At 40.9% G+C, this 18,424-nt stretch overlaps 1 long non-coding RNA gene across 1 annotated transcript; it reads left to right on the top strand.

Moving 5' to 3' along the window:
* Positions 1-3,677: 3,677 nt before the first annotated feature.
* LOC123446496 lies at positions 3,678-6,823 on the top strand. The gene is made up of 2 exons (XR_006631391.1): positions 3,678-4,569; positions 6,433-6,823. It is a non-coding gene; the product is annotated as an uncharacterized LOC123446496 (long non-coding RNA).
* Positions 6,824-18,424: the final 11,601 nt, after the last annotated feature.

The raw sequence follows: 18,424 nt of genomic DNA on the forward strand, positions 1-18,424 counted from the left end.
TTTATAGTCATGTTGTATGATCCCTACTATGTGATTTGAACAAATTTATAACATATTACTACTGGTGTCAACTAAAATGACACTCATAATCCTAGAACTGTGACAATGTCTTAAGCGCATCCAAAATCAAAAAGCACACGGGGAGAGTGTGAATGACACCTAATATAACAAATGATTTCTAACAACGAGAGTTAGGCTAACCTTCTTTGCACGTCCCAGAAACTTCCTTCCACTGTACCCAGATTCAAAAGCTCGTAACTTCCTATATGGAAATTGATGGTGACCACGAACAGGCAGATCTTCAACTACCCCGCTCCGTTCCTTGGAAGTGATTGTCCTAGGTAGCTACAAGAGAAAGTAATGGCTCAAATCGGCTTGTAATTTTAAAATCCCCGATTCCAAACCAAAACACTATGCCTACTTGAGCCAGAGAGAAGAGAGATGAATACCTGGCTGGTGAGAGATTTTTCATCGAAGGTACTGCTTGAGCGGCCATTCGAGGAGACCATGGCGTGCCCGAAGTGGTCGGATGCTAGAGGGAGAGATGTGGCGGCAGAGCCGGGGGCGGTGGAAGATATTTCGGGGGTTGGCATTTTTTTTGCTTTCTGCAGGGAAACTTGGCACGCAAAGATTCATCACACACGGTGTCTCTGCTTTTAGCATGTGCGACGATATAGAACATACAAATTTCACCACTCCCCATGTATTCCGTGGGTATAGAGATTCATCACACGCGGTATCTTTGCTTTTAGCGTCTGGGATGACATAGAACATACAAAATTTTGCCCCGTCCCCACGTATTCCCTGGTTATAGTGCACATCCATGTCACTGAATAATTTAATACAAACTACTAACTTAGGTATACAAATTAGTGAACACATAGCCCACACTTACTAAACCGAGCAAGTTCACTAAATAATCAAGTTGCTTGAACTAGACATAGTCCTAACAAAAGACCGACTCTCTAAACTAAGGCTATTAGTATTACACATAATTTTAACAAAAACACCAATGAGCTGACGCCCTATGCCTCATAGATATTTGATGAGATGTCGACGTGTGGGTGACATTCCGTTGGAGCTGGAATCTGCGCCCCTGAGGCTGAATTCGACCACGACAGCATCCTCTCCATCTGCGTTGCCCTCATCGTTGTAGTACTCGTAGTAGTGGTGACGCTAGAGCTCGTGTTTGTACTCCACCATCGGTTCCTTGACGGACAGGCCCTTCTCGACCTCCTCCTGAGCCAGGGGCAACTCCTACAAGCGCTATTCGTTCTCGTACGGCTCCCGCATCTCTAGGTCTTGCTCGGAGACCTCGTGGGGAAGGAGCTCCATGGCCTCCGTTGCCTCATGGTCCACATGCATTTTAGCATATGCAGCAGCCACCTGTTTAGACGTGTGGGTCATGCTGGATTCCGAGGAAGCCTGGAGTATCTTGGGGTGTGCATTATGGATATTTCCTTGGATAGCCTCGACCCGAGCCGGGGCGACGTCCACGACACGGTACGCTGCTCGAGTGCTCTTAGTGTTTGCTGCCGTTGTGCAACAGCTGCAGCTACCGTCTCCACGTCTATAGATGCCCCTTTTCGGTCACCGCAGAGGCCATGTTGGCGGATGCGGCCGTGCTGAAGACAGATGTGACTGTGCTCTCGGCCGAGGCGATCATGTTCTTGGCGGAGGCGCCAGCGCTCGGGGCCGAGGGGGCGGTCATATGCACCCTTATGAAGTGTTGCAATAGCGTCATTCTTTGTAGAAAGTGTTTGTTGGGGAATGGGGATTGAGGGTGAATTGAATCTATGCTAGACTAAGCAGACTAAGCGGCTTCCCTCGTAAGCCATAAATAGATCCATGAATTTTCATCGCAAACGGTTCCCATGTAGACCCGTGTGTATTGAGTTCACTTTTTGTATTGAATCGTAAAACTATCTTGGGGTACAACGGTAACAGATATTGCTTTAGTTATAAGAAAAAAGATCCTACCGTGGTAATGCACTAACGACATCCTAAAATTTGGAAATATCAAGGGTACAATTGACATTTTTATACATTAAGTTAGTTTCTAGAAATTTAATGACCATAATTCGAAACTGAAACAGATGAACATGCAAGATGAAGCCAAAACTGCTGGGAAAATCATATTTATGCACTAATTGCTTCTATATATATGCCACCTGCAATAAATATGAAGTAGTTCCAAACATCTTGAGTAACAGTTTGGATACAAGCATTCAGAATCTAGGTTTTGAAATAAAAAAAAAGAATGCTCTAAAGTACATGAAAATCCGCATGATTTCCCGACATGGTGTAACACCCCAAAATTTTAGCCATGATTTTATTTATAAAAATTTGGCCATGATTATTTAAAAAACTTATTTTTGGGTTTTATGATGTTTTCACATCCCTTCTTTTCTTTATTTCATAAAAAGCTCTCTTCCTAAGTAGGAGTCTTTGAAAAATATTATTTGACTTGAGTGTTTGCCTCAAATAATTTTCCCTTCATTCCCAAACCCAGTGAAGGCCTTTTTACAAATATTTTCTTTTAAGTTTTAGTTATTCAAAATTGGCTTCTTAATACTTTAAAGACCTGATTTGAACTGCATCCATTTGGTTCATTCCCAAACCCAGTGAAGGCCTTTTTACAAATATTTTCTTTTAAGTTTTAGTTATTCAAAATTGGCTTCTTAATACTTTAAAGACCTGATTTGAACTGCATCCATTTGGTAACTTCTTTTAAAAAGTTCACAAAGATTTGTGGATGACCTATGATGCACCTGGTCAATTTTATGCAAAAAACCTAGCCAAGTGTCTTGGAAAAATTGAGCTCATTACCTTCTTTTCTATTGTGGTCCAAGTTGGTGTTTTGGACTACAACCCCTACCTATACTTCTTCAAACATTTTGCAAAAATTTAGAGTGGTCAAGGAGTTCATATAAATAAGTTTTATGCAAAAACCCCAAGTGGGTCTTTTGAAAATTTTGAGCAGCACATCCTATTTTATGTTCTGGACCAGTTTTGTAGTTTGCACTGCAACCTTATTGTTTTCTACCCCAAAGCTTGTGAATTGTTTTTTGTCCATAGATAACCCTACCAAACCCTTAAGTCTAGGAGATCAACCCCTTTTGGATTTATTAAGCCCCTCTTTTAACCTCCCTAAGATGCTGCCTAGAATTGTTTTTCTGAAATTATTGCACTAACAAGTTTCTGCTTTTCAAAAACTATCCTTGCCACCTTCTTAGCATCCAAGGAGACCTTGGACTGGAAAATTTGTGGCCATCAAACCTTTCTAGATGCCCATGGCATTCTAATGAACACCTTGCATCCTTGACCAGTTTTGACATGCTTTTTTGTTTGTCTGCTAAAGTTGCCCCAGTGACCAAACCATTATATCTATTAGAGGCCTAGTAAAACCCGTAGGCAGCTTGGCAAGTTTCACCAAGAGTGTAGCCCTCTGTATAGGCTACGCATTTCACCAAGCACCTCTCGTACGTGTCCAGAGCGCGACTTCTATAGTGTGCGCATCCGAGCGCCGCATCGCACCTGCCCTGTCCGTGTGGCCTTTACTCGCCCGAGGAGCTGCAGCCAGACCCCTCCAGCCTGCCAGTACCACGCGGCCAACCCCTGAAGCTCTATAGTGCCACCGTATGTGCACCTTGGAGGTTTGCCGTCGTTCGCAGCTGGTGTCTGCCAGGGCAGCATCACCCAAGCTGCAGCAGCGCCCCAGCTCGCCCCAGGATCAGCTGAGGACCCGGTCTGTTTGTGCCGACATCAGCAGAGGCACTGCTTAGCCCTCTCGCTGCTCGCATGAGCCTCTGCAACCGTGCTGGCCGCTGGTGCCAGCAGCGGCTACCCCGACGATACAACACCACCCGAGCCACCCCAGAGCGCCACCTGCCCTTGGACCAACCCCCCTTGCGTCGTACCGTACTGCCCAGCCCTGCTGCCGCCCGATGTTGCCCTCTGCCGTCGCCAGGGTGTGTTGCCGCCATTCCTATCTATTGCTACCGTAGAACTGACCTCGCCCGAGTATTTAAGGAACCCCTAGCTCCCCCAGACCCGCAGAAAGCCTGTCTGAAACCCCCTTGAGCTCCCATCGCATCCAATCGAGGCCGAGAGGTCGTCCTCTTCGTCTCCGGCAAATTTTTGCCGCCTCAACCCCCGGTCAAATTCGACCAAGGCAGGGCCCTTCTCCCGTCTCCCGTGCCACCATCTGCCTTGCCCCGACCCCGTGGAGCCACCCCACCTCTCAGCCTCGACCAGGAGCCACATAGCCCAAACTTTCCCTTCTACCCGAAGCCGTCACCACCTCTGAGCTCGCGGTCGGCGATTTCGTCCACCCCTCTGGTCATGGCGACCACGTGGAGGACCAATCTAAGGAGATGTATCCGTTCCCACCCTCGTTAGGACCCTAGGAGGTGTCCTCCGCCAGCGAGGAACCGACGGAGCCCCACCTTCCCTTTGGCCAGAGGAGGAAGACCACAGGCTTGACCGTAGTCAAACCTGCCCGTGGGCCCTCTTTGTCAGTGACAGGACCAAGCCACCGCCCGTGTAAGTGGAGACCCATTCGACAGAGTACGTTTTCCCCTAGCGCAAGCGTATTAAATTCTAAACCATTTTCCTTTTCTGATTTATTTTAAAACAGAAGTTTTACTGGACTTTGACTGGCACATCTTTTAAAATAGAACTCCAAAAGAGTTGATTCTTTTTCTCACCTCTTTAAAAATTTATCTAGTTTATTTTAGTATTTATTTGAAAATTTTCCAAACAACTTTTGAGTGTTGTTTGTATTGAATGTTAATTTGAGCATGTTTCTTAAATAGGAATTTGAAGAAAGATCAAACTTTCATAAGTTTTGATGTGCACCCACCTATCTACACATTGAAGGGAAGCATCCTGAACCTTGATACATTTTGGTGGTGTGTGGTGCTTGTTGAAGTAAAATTATTGTTATGTTAAATAAGTGGTGATATTTCATGTGATGATCATGCATATGACTTTATGTTTGAAAGTACACTTATTGCATGATTGAGATGCATGAGACAGTAGTCACTTCTTTCCGCCACACATGCCTACCAGATGAGATTCGAAGAGAGTCGGTGTCTCAGGGATATACGACTTTGGAACTGACATCTCGTGGGACGAGGATGGTTAGTGAGGCATGATGGGGCATGATAGGTAGTGACTTTTTCTGCGATGATAAACAGTTCGATCGTGCTAATCATGCAAGGAATAACTTAAACCTTCTGAGTCAACCATAGATCGAGTCTTGTCAGTATGTCACCTTAACCCTTTCGTACTGCCACAGGTCTTCCTGAAAGGGAATATGGTTCAGTAGGTTGTAAACCTATTACCAGGTACATACCAAGTAGAGACGTCGGGATGAAGGTATCCACGGCACTGGACTAAATCCAGTCATCCGGTCAGCGGTCATGGGTGTTTCCGGTCTCGGACCGAGAGGGGAAGAGCTCTCCCCTTGTAGCGCGCGGTATAAATTTGATCCCATGCTAGTCGAGGTTAGAGCCTCCCCGTCTTATGTTTTTTCCCTAGCATCGTAGCCTCGGTGAGGCCAGTCTTCGCGGGGAAAAATGGGTGTGTACTAGTTCTCAGTGTTTACTTCGAAGATACCATACGCGAGATTAGTTCGAGCGACTATTGAAACCCGTGGGCTATGGGTAAAGAGTACACCCTCTGTAGAGTCAAAACTATTCGAGTAGCCGTTTCAACGGTCAACGACCACTGGTTGACTAGTCAAGTGTCAGTCTGAGTGTCGGTCTTCAGAGGAAGTTAAGTAATCGTGAGACTAATCATGAAACGTGGTGGATGATCATACTATTATATTTACTATAGACTAACCCCTATGATTACGATTGTTGAATATCCGTGGGACGGTTCTACCTCCTGGATATTCATTATTTATTATTTCATATATGCCCTTTTTGTGGTGTCACTCACACGTCCGACTGTGGCATGCTTGTTATTACTTCTTATAAGCCCTTTATGTGGTGTCACTGAGACGCCCGACTGTGGCATGCTTGTTATTACTTCTTACCTACCCTTTATGTGGTGTCGCTTAAACGCCCGATTGCGGGATGTTATTATCAATATAAGCCCTTTATGTGGTGTTGCTCAGACGCCCGACTATGACATGCTTGTTATTATTTTATTGAAGCCCTATATGTGGTGTCGCTCAGACGCCCGACGGAAGCATGTCTTATATCACATCCTCTAATTTTACTTGTATTGATTGCCCATTAAACTTCTTGGTATGATTAAATTTCCATTACTAGTATTGAGAAAGTATATTATGTCTGACAAAATATTGTGGTATTATTGCAAGTGCATGTTAACCCCATGCCAATTTATGGATGTTTTCATGATGTTTGCGAGTACATTCAAAGTACTCACTGGCTTGTACCTGGCTATTGTCTTGGCCAGATTGCATGCTTGGAAAGGAGGAACCTGATGACAACCCCGGAACCTAGGCACCAAAAAAGCAACCGCATGAGATAGGAATTATCCAGGTTACCTGTTCCTGTGGGAAATGGAGTCCCATAGACGCTGGAGATCCCCAAACCGCGTCCGCCATCAACCAATAGAAATTTTTTGATGCACCCTACAGACCTCCTTGGTCTTGTACCTCAAATTTGTAATTTGCTTGGACATTTGTATCTAGGATTTGTGCACCAGCTAACAGTATTCCTGGGGCTGGTATGCACAAGGGCCATTTTGAAGGGAAATTAAAATCCCAGAAAAACCTGTCCTGACACATGGGGCCAAGATGGCGTGGTTAAAGTAATGACATGTTTTAGATAAGCTTTTACACATGCATCTCACAAGCCAAAGCATCACACGAAGGTTCGTGGTTCCGAGAGGGAACGTTGAGCATTGTTTGATGGCAAATTGCTAGGCGATGTGTCATTCGGCCTAGCTTTTCTTTCGTGATTGCAATGCACGAATACAACCGATATCCTAAAATTTGGAAATTCTCGGGGTTGATTGGCATTTTATATATTAAGTTAGTTTCTAGAAATTTAACTGCCATAATTCAAAACTAAAATAGACGAACATGCAAGGTGAAGAAAAAACTGCTGAAAAAATCATATTTATGTACTACTTGCTTCTGTATATATATAAACATGTGTAATAAATTTGTATGAGTTCCCAACATATTGTGTAACGGTATAGACACAACACTGATAATCTACATTTTTAAATTCCTAAAATTAGAAAATACTCTGAAGTACATGAAATTTGCATGATTTCCTGACATGTGGCCAACATGTCATGGTGAAAGTAATGACTAGTCCAAGATAAGCTTTGACACATGCCTCTCACAAACTGAAGCATCACACCAAGGCTCATGGTTCTAGGAGGGAACATGGGGCCTTGTGTGTTGATGAATTGCTAGGCGTTGCGTCATTTGGTCTAGCTTTCAGGTACAATGCACGAATACATCAGCATCCCAAAACTTGAATTTTTTTGGGGTTCAATTGACATTTTTATACTTTAAGGTAGTTTCGAGAAATTTAACGACCATAATTCAAATCTGGAACACATGAACATGCAAGATGAAGCAAAAACTGCTGGAAAAATCATATTTATGTACTACTTGCTTCCGTATAAATATGCCATGTGCAATAAATTTGAATGAGTTCCCAACATCTTGCGTAACGGTATGGAACATTGAGAATATAGGTTTTTAAATTCAAAAAAATTTAAAAAATGCTTCGAAGTACATGAAAATCTGCATGATTTCCCGACATGTGGCCAAGATGTCGTGGTCAAAGTAACGACTTGTCCAAGATAAGCTTTGACACATGCCTCTCGCAAATCGGAGCATCACACCAAGGAATGTGGTTCTCGGAGGAAACGTGGGGACTTGTGTGATGATGAACCGCCAATCGCTGCCCCATTTAGCCTAGCTTTTCTTTCATCATTACAATGCACGAATAGACCGACATCGTAAAATTTGAAAATTTTCAGTGTTGTATTGGCAACTTTCTACATTAAGTTACTTTCTAGAAATTTAATGACCATAGTTTAGAACTAAAACACACGAACATGCAAGATGAAGCAAAAACTGCTGGAAAAATCATATTTACGCACTATTTGCTTCCATATATATTCCACATGCAATATATTTGAAGGACTTTCCAACATCTTAAGTAACGGTTTGGATACAAGCATTGAGAATCTAGGTTTTAAATCCAAAAAATTAAAGAAATGCTCTGAACTACATGAAAAGCTGCATCATTTCCCAACTTGGGGCCAAGATGTCATGGTTCAAGTAATGACTTGTTCAAGATAAGCTTTGACACTTGCCTCTCAGAAACCAGAGCATCACACCAATGCTCGTTGTTCCAAGAGGGAACGTGGGGCCTTGTGCGATGACGAATTGTGAATCACTACCTCATTCAAGCTAGTTTTCTTTCATCGTTACAATGCATGATTACGACAAACATCCTAAAATTTAAAAAAATTCAGCGTTCTATTGGCTTTTTCATACATTAAGTTAGTTTCTAGAAATTTAATGGCCATAGTTCAAAACTGTACCACATGAACATGCAAAATGAAGAAAAAATGTTGGAAAAAATATATTTTGTACTACTTGCTTTGGTATATATGTCCCATGCAATAAATTTGAAGGATTTCCAAACATCTTGAGTAACGGTTTGGATACAAGCATTGAGAATCTAGGTTTCTAAATAAAAAATAAAAAAGCTCTAAAGTACATGAAAATCTGCATGATTTTCTAACGTGGGCCAAGATGTCGTGGTTAACGTACTACACTTGCTTCAGCATATTAAATAATATTGGTCTTCAAATTTGCGATAATAGAAAATGATCTAAAATACATGGCACCAAGATGACATGGCATTTTTTCTTCATATTAGAGTCATAGAAACTATTTGTTTTTTTTAGATTTTGCAATATTATCAAAGTATAGTAAGTTAGTAGTTACACAAGTGGCACGCATGCATTACATTTGGATAGAAAAATGTAAATATTTGGCAAGACAACTGGGTACCACATGATTGGCACTCTATTTCGCATTTCGAATTTTGGAAACCAATTTTCTTGGGCTATTAATCCCATGTGGTCATGCATTGGGAATATTTGGTGATGTGAAGTCACACACGGGTGTTGACCAACCAATCGTGTGCAATATAGGCCCTTGAATTACGGCAAGTGGCACGTCCGTTGCAGTCTCTCCCATTTTCGATGTTGACGAGGTTGATGGCAGAGGCTGCGCTTGGTCAGGATGGCATGCTTGGTGGATGGGCTAGGATGCACTAGTTGTGCATCCGCGTGTGTCACACGTCGTCTCTTATGCTCATTCTCTTGTGGCGGCAAATCGATGGGGTAGCTTGCGCGAGAACCTACGTAGTTGTGTGCGGTAACATGGCCAAAACAAATGCCTGTGTAGTGTTGAAGCGTTCACTGGATTCCTCGGCATGGTGACAAGACCGGACAGAGGAGGAAGAAATGGTAAGTTCACAAACGCTATTATTAATAATAAAAATTGTCTGCGTTGCACTATCCATTTATGTACCGCCATGCGTCCACCTTATTATATTGGCTAGGAGGTGCTATGGATGCATGTTTGATTAGAAGAGATGCATGCAAGCAGTCCGCTGGGCAGGCTCAAAGGGACGCACGCGAACATTCCGCCGTGCCAGCTTAGCTGGCTCACCGGGAATCGAGCCCTTTGAGATCCACCCATAGCCTGCCTCACTCCCAAGTTCCCCATTAATGGTCCACCTTATCCTACGGTCGCTGCCGAGGATCACCTCCTTTTCCGATGGAGGACGAGGTGGCAAACAAGCGGGGGCGGGTGGAGGTTGAACCATAAGAGCCTCCGACGAGTGTGGAGTTCATCAACAATACATATGTTGTTGTTCTGTAGGGACAACATAGATGTTGTGCAGACCGAGGAAATCACACGACACACAAACTAAACTACGAAACCCGTCGGTGATAATTTCATCAACCGGTGAAATTTTTGTATCAGCAAGCGTTTCCGCACAACACACATTGGTCATTAGCACCAATAGTTTGTATTATTTCTCGTGTTTGCACACGATTCTAATTACTCACAGGTTTGCTGTATATCACACACATTTTGTTATGCCGTATCGTTTGTGTTCTGCTATATCATCACACACAATTTATGGTAATGAACTGTGTGCCCTCTATCACACACATCTTGATCCCTGTAACTGTTTATGTTATTTTATCTAATCGCAAACAGTTCGTGTGGATGAACTGTATGTCACAAATCGCACACGTACGTCTTTTGTGAGTCATATTTGATGGGTCCGCCATCACACACCGTTCGTGTCATTGGCAAAGGAGATTGAACTATACCGTTTGTGATTGATGGATAACACATAGTTTCGTCGAAGGGTCTCTCATTGTAGTGTCGCGTTAACAGCATCCTGCAATAGTTTAGTGCCATGCTCTAGAATATATAAGTGACGCACTAGAGCAGCTGCCTTGCTAAAAAGATATAAGTGAAGCATATAAAGTATTCTAGAAAATTACAATGGACCTGTGTCTCTCTCATATAAGTGTGTCTGGAAAACAATGATTTTGGAAACTAAAATGAAAGTAAACTATGATACATGACACTCCAAGAACAGCACTTATCATGCGATGAATAAAAATATAGCTCCAAGTGAAATACCGATAGAATGGAGACGAAAGAGGGGTTGCCTTCCAGGGCATCCCCAAGATTAGACGCTTGGTAATTCCTTGAATATTACCTTGGGGTTCCTCGGACATCCACGATCTTAGGGTTTTTCCGCTCCTTATGTCTTCATCCATCATTGTCTCACCCAAAACTTGAAAACTTTAGCACATAAAACTCAACACAAACCTCATGAGATCCATTAGTATAATAGCCACATCATAAATGTTAGGTATTTTATAAATTGATTCATATTTCATTATTGCATAAGGTAGTGTATTCTAAATTCTCCATGACTTATACCCCCCGATATAATCCATAGCATCATTAAAACAAGCAAACTATGCAAGCAAAAACCTAATATGTCTAAAACAGAACATTTTGTAGTGATCAGCACTAAAACCATACTCCTGTAACTCCAAAAATTCTTAACAATTAGGTAAGTCACAAAAATTTGTATACAAATATTGTGTAAATAATTCAGATTAAAAATACTTCCTATTAAAATCATAGAAAAATTCAGCACTCAACGTAAAAGTTCTTGTTTTTGCACAAGATCAATTCTACTATCTATAAATCATCCCAATGAATTCACTTGGCACAAAAACTAACTAAACATAAAAACACAATCATTACAGTAGAGATAATCATGTCAACACACCACGTCATAAAATAAAACCAAAAAAATTAAGATAACTATTGGGTTGCCTCCTAACAAGCGCTATTGTTTTATGACCCTGGCTAGGCATAATGCATAACATCAAGTGTTGTCATCCTTAATGTTTATCCCATAGGTATCCCTCATGATTTATTCATAATGTGGTTTAATTCATTTTCTAGGGATGTGTTCGATCCCTTTCTTTAATGGGAATTGGAATCTTATGGTTCCTTTCTTCATATCAATAATATCACCTATGGTTCGTAAGAAGGGCCTACCAAGTATTATGAACAAGACGGATTGCATTCAATATCAAGCACAATGAAATATATATGCACATAATTTATATTAACAAGTATAATAACATCATTTATTCTACCCAAAGGTTTCTTAATAGTGGAATCAACAAGATGCAAGTTAAGGGAACATTCATGTATATCGGTGAGACCGAGCACATCACATGGAGATTTAGGTATAGTAGAAATACTAGCACCAAGGTCACACAAAGCATTACATTCCCAATGTTTAACCTTAATTTTAATAGTAGGTTCCCATTCATCATGCAATTTTCTAGGTATTGAAACCTCTAGTTCAAGTTTCTCCTCACGAGCTTTTACCATAGCTTTTACAATATGTTAAGTAAAAGATTTTTTTTGTTCATAAGCATCACGTGAGCTAACTATGGATTGCAACAAGGAAATAGATCAAACTAAAGAATAACTTTCAGAACTTAAGTCCTTGTAATCCCAAATGGTGGGCACATCATTAGCTAAAGTTTTAACCTCTTCAAACCCACTTTTTTCATTTATATCATTAGGATCATCACCCTGCGAACAAGCGAGACACCTTCTAGATAAATTTAACCCATCTCGAGTCTCTTTTCATCAATTGTCGGGTTAGTAAATAAATATTCGATAGGATAAACAACCCTCATTTTCACATCTTCATCATGATTACAGTAAAAAAACGGGTGAAAGAGCCTTTTCTAGGAATTCTTGCTTAGCTCTCAACCTAGCGGCCATATCCTTACTTTCATTAATAGGTATATGACTAGAATTTATTGACTCATTAATATCATGTTTATGTGTAATTTTTTTACTTTTAAGAGAGCCCACATCAAGAGCAATCCTATCCATGGTCCTAGCAATATCGTCAACATTATGTTGTTTTCCTCTACCATAGTGCTGGAAATATTTTGACAACTAGCAAATTCCTTAATGGTGATCTCACGAGTATATGGTATCCTATTATTATTATTATTACAATAATTTCTACATGAATTACCATAATTATTAGAGGAATTAGATGGATACTTTCTAGGATTGAAGTTTCCTTTATAAGCATTGTTGTTCAAATTATTTTGAGAGACAAATTTTGTTCAAGCAAAGTAGGTAGTGGAACATCATTGGGATCAACATGAGTATTTTTAGTAGAAACCATATTCATAAGAGCATCCATTTTATCACTCAAAGTAGCGATTTCTTTGACAAAATTTACCTTCTTACGAGTTGGAGCTTGCTACCTCTTGAGCATACGTTGGTTTTCCCTTGTAGAGGAAAGGGTGATGCAGCAAAGTAGTTAAGTATTTCCCTCAGTTTGTTGAGAACCAAGGTATCAATCCAGTAGGAGGAACAAGCAAGGGCCAAATTGTAGTACCTACACAAACAAACAAACACTTGCGCCCAACACTATAAAGGGGTTGTCAATCCCTTCACAGTTATATGAAAGGATGAGATCTGATAGAGATAGATATAAAAGATTGTGGAAACAAAAGTAAATAAATTGCAGCAAAGTATTTTTTGGTATTTTTGGTTTATAATAATTGGATCTCTTGAAAATATTAGCAAGTGGATGAGGATCCATATCAATAGATTTTTAGCAAGCAAAGATGCAAGCAAACAGAAGGCACATGGTAACACAAGTGGACAAAAAGAGATGAGTTTGTGATGGGTACATGGTAAGCTTGAGCTTGCTATGTATCCTCCCCGGCAATGGCACAAAAAATCCTTCTTGCTCCCTCTTGACCTTGCGTTGGTTTCCCTTGAAGAGGAAAGGGTGATGCAGCGAAGTAGATAAGTATTTCCCTCAGTTTGCTAAGAACCAAGGTATCAATCCAGTAGGAGGAACAAGAAAGGCCCCAATCGTAGTACCTACACAAACCATCAAACACTTGCACCCAACGCTATAAAGGGGTTGTCAATCCCTTCAGAGTTATTTGCAAGGATGAGACCTGATAGAGATACATATAAAAGATTCTGGAAACAAAAGTAAATAAATTGCAGCAAAGTATTTTTGGTTTATAGATCTGAAAATATAATATGGAAAACAGAACCGGGGGCCATAGGTTTCACTAGAGGCTTCTCTCGTAAAGGAAAATAATACGGTGGGTGAACAAATTAGTATCGAGCAATTCATAGAGAAGAGAAAAATTATGAAGATATCCAAGGCAATGATTATGCATATAGGCATCATGTTCGTGTCAAGTAGACCGAAACGATTCTGCATCTACTACTATTTCTCCACACATCGACCGACTCCTACCAGCGTCTAGAGTATTAAGTTCATGAAGAACAGAGTAACACATTAAGTAAGATGACATGATGTAGAGGGATAAACTCAAGCAATATGATGAAAACCCCGTATTTTTATCCTTAACGGCAACAATACAATACGTGCCTCTCTACCCCTACAATGTCACTGGGTGAGGACACTCCAATAATTCGAAGAGACTTGTAAAGATATGAAATCATGCATATAAGAATTCAGAAACGACTCAAATAATATTGATGGATAATCTGAACATATACTCACAATTAATCGGATCTCGACAAACACACCGCAAAAGAGTATTACATCAGATGGATCTCCATGAAGATCATGAAAAACATGGTATTGAAGATCGAAGAGAGATAAGAAGCCATTTAGCTACTAGCTATGGACCCATAGGTGTGTGGTGAACTACTCACGCATCATCAGAGGGGCAATGGAGTTGATGTAGATTCCCTCCATGATTAATTCCCTCTCCGGCAGATTACCGGAAAAAGGCTCCCAGATTGGATCTCACGGGATCATAGGCTTCGGCGGCGTAAAAGTATTTTCATGTCTCTTTTTGGATATACGGGAATATTTGGGAATTGATAGGCCAAATAATAGGGTTAGGAGACCTGCAGGGGACATACAAGCCAGGGGGCGCGGCCACCCCCCTAGGGCACGCCCTACATGCCCTGCCCCTACTTCAAGTCTGCTGCATTTCCTCCGATCCAAGAAAAATCATTCCAGAGATTTTATTCCATTTGGACTCCGTTTAATATTCCTTATCTGCAATACTCAAAATCGTAGAAAAACAGAAACTGGCACTAGGATCTAGATGAATAGGTTAGTCTCAAAAATAACGTAAAACAACATATAAAACATCCAAAACAGATAATATAATAACATGGAACAATCAAAAATTATAGATACATTGGAGACGTATCAAGCATCCCCAAGCTTAATTCCTGCTCATCCTCGAGTAGGTAAATGATAAAATCAGATTTTTTGATGTGGAATCCTGCCTAACATATTTATCCATGTAATATTCTCTAATGTGCCATGAATATTCACATCCATAATATGCAAAGCAAAAGTCTAATATTGACATGAAAACAATAATACTTCAAGCATACTAATAAGGTAATTGCTTCCTTTCGAAATACCATGGTCTTAGAAAGTTATCCCTACAAAATCGTATGGTCTGGCTATGCTCCATCTTCACCACACAAAGTATCTAAATCATGCACAGCCCCGATGAAAATCAAGCAATTGTTTCACACTTTTTATGTTTTCAAACCTTTTCAACTCTCACGCAATACATGAGCGTGAGCCATGGATATAACACTACAGGTGGAATAGAGTGTGGTGGAGGTTGCAAAAAAAGGAGAAGATAGTCTCACATCAACTTGGTATATCAATGGGCTATGGAGAAGCCCATCAGTAGATATTAATGTGAGTGAGTAGGGAGTGCCATGCAACAAATGACCTAGAGCTATAAGTGTATGACATAAAGAGACTTGGAAAGTGTATGACAAGTGTGGAAGAATTACCAATCTAGTTGGCCAAACCAAACCAATAATTCGATGAGACTTGCAAAGATATGAAATCATGCATATAAGAATTCACAAGAGGCTCAAATAAAATTCATGGATAATCTGAACATACACTCACAATTCATCGGATCTCGACAAACGCATCACAAAAGAGTATTACATCAGATAGATCTCCATGAAGATCATGAAGAACTTGGTATTGAAGATCAAAGAGAGAGAAGAAGCCATCTAGCTACTATCTATGGACCCGTAGGTCTGTGGTGAACTACTCATGCATCATCGGGGGGCAATGGAGTTGATGTAGATGCCCTCAGTGATCAATTCCCTCTCTGGCAGATTACAGAAAAAGGCTCCCAAATTGGATCTCACGGGAATAGAGGCTCTCGGCGGTGTATAAGTATTTTTGTGGCTCTTTTTGGCAATATGGGTATATTTGGGAATTTATAGGGCAAAGAGTAGAGTTAGGAGACCTGAAGGGGACCCACAAGCGAGGGGGCTCGACCACCCCCTAGGGCGCGCCCTGCACGCTTGTGGCCTCCCGGGAGATGCCCTGCCCCTACTCCATGTCTGCTGCATTTGTTCTGGTCCAAAAAAATCATTCCAGGTATTTTATTCCGTTTGGACTTCGTTTCATATTCCTTGTCTGCAATACTCAAAAACGTGGAAAAAAAATTGGCACTAGGCTCTAGATTAATAGGTTAGTCCAGAAATAATATACAACAACATATAAATGCATATAAAACATCAAAACAGATAATATAATAGCATGGAACAATCAAAAATTATAGATACATTGGAGACGTATGAGAGCTCACTCGGTATGCCATTGAGAATAATTTTTCATGATATTGTCCAGAAGTTTTGTAGATTCTTCCAATGTAACTTCCATGAATGTACCACCTGGACCAGAATATAGAAGATTTCTAGAAACAATGTTTAGTACTGCATATAAATTTTGCATTATCGTCCATACACTTAAGCCATGAGTGGAAAATATTTTTTAATCACCTATTTCATTATCTCCCATGCTTTTGCAACATGTTCTTGCTCTTGTTGTTTAAAATTTAAAATTTGATTTCTAACAGAAATGATCTTAATAGCAGGAATATACGTAGCAATAAAATCATGCTTACACTTATCCCTTGTTCCAAAAATAGTGCGAGGTAATGATGAAAATAATGCTTTAGCTTTATATCTTAGTGATATGGGAAATAATTTCAACTTATCCACATCATTATCCATATCATTTTTATTTTGCATATCACATAATTTAGCAAAGGTATTAATATGTGAAGCAGTATCCTCATTAGGACTTCCATCAAATTGTTCTTTCTAACAACCTTTGCTTCCCTCTGTGAAGGGCCTATCTTTTACTTTCATGTATTTACTTCTATGAAAGAGTCATGAATGTTCATCCCCGTTACTTCCTCATCTACTCTCTACCTGCCAAGCATCATGTGGTGGGGATAGATCCTTGTATATGTATCTAGTTGGGTATAGGTGATCATGAGTCATTATTGTTGACATTATCCTCGATATAATTAGTTGGGCGGTTAAAAATTATAAACCCCTATCTTCCTATGTATCTGATTGATGCTTTCTATTCACAAACATGATGTGAGTGTCACCAATCATACATGACTAAATGATACTTGATTATGTGAACTTGCTAAACAAAGCTGTCACATAAACTCTTTTTTAAATATGATAAATTGCAATTGTTTCAGTGACTAAGAACATAGCTTGTTAGTTTTAAATAAAGTTTGTGGTTTATACTTTAGCATGTGAATAGATTATCACTTGTTCATGAGAAGTTTTATGATAATGTATCGTGGCTATGATAATGATCATGATGCTATTATGTCCGTAATTTGTTCTTATCGACACATCTCTCTCTAATCATGTGGCCATTATTATTGAGTTCGGCTTTTTCTTAAGGACAAGCAAGGCCTCAGCTTGGGAGAGTTGATACATCCATTTTGCACCGTAATTTCCTTTTGATATTTATTACGCTTTCAAGCATTATTTTACTTTATGTTGTAATATATATACCTTTTTTCTCTTATTGCACAAGGTTTATACAAAGAGGGATATCACTGCAAACTCGAAATCTCGACATGAAAGAATATGAAAAGCCTGGAAATTTCCTGGACTCCAAATGAACTGAAACTTCACGGAGTATTTTTACGTAGTACATAAGAACTATTTGATCGAAGAACTACCACAAAGGGTCCACTACCTGCCCACAAGGCAACAAGGCGCGACCACCCCCGTCGGCGTGCCCTGATGCCTCGTGGGTCCCACAGGCGGCTCTAGTGTCCTTTTGCTATATGAATGGTTTTGAACTAGAAAAAATAAGATGAATACTTTTGGGAGGAAGTTGCCGGAGTTCTGGGAATGGGGGTACCCAGACCTGCGTGTGTGTGTCCCAGGGCGGACCCCCCTCACCAAAACAAACCGACGGGCCCGACACCATTCAGGGTAAGGCCCTCGTGAGGGGCCAAGCCTCATGAGGGGGAGCAGCGTCAAGACCAGCAGGGGTCCTCCCAGGACCCCTCCGGAGTGGTGGATATTCCGAGGCAAGGCCGGGCCTCGAGAGTCAAGGGTGATGCCAGGAAAGGACAGGCGAGCAGCAGGTGGCAGGACGGGGCAGTTTCCCCTTTAGTGCAAAGGAGGCGGGAGCGTACAGGGGTTACAAAGGCATCTTCCAAAGGTTTCCCTTCTAGTGCAGAGAAGTCACCGCCGCCTGTCAGTAGGGCAAATGTCACGCTCGGGCCCGTCTGTCATGACCAGTTTCCAAATAAAAGAATTAATGGGAAATCAGCAATGTGTGTCCCCGGTGAACAAAAATATTTCTCACCGACAAACTCATCTTGATACAGAAAATCAGTAGTACTTAATATTATACAAGTAGAGCAAGGGTTGATCCACAATTATTACAACATATGCAAGTCTTAGGAAAATGGAATGTTAAAGTGGTCTTAGGGTGACTCT

Source organism: Hordeum vulgare, chromosome 4H (genome assembly GCF_904849725.1).
Source record: "Hordeum vulgare subsp. vulgare chromosome 4H, MorexV3_pseudomolecules_assembly, whole genome shotgun sequence".
In the NCBI taxonomy this organism is placed as follows: domain Eukaryota; kingdom Viridiplantae; phylum Streptophyta; class Magnoliopsida; order Poales; family Poaceae; genus Hordeum; species Hordeum vulgare.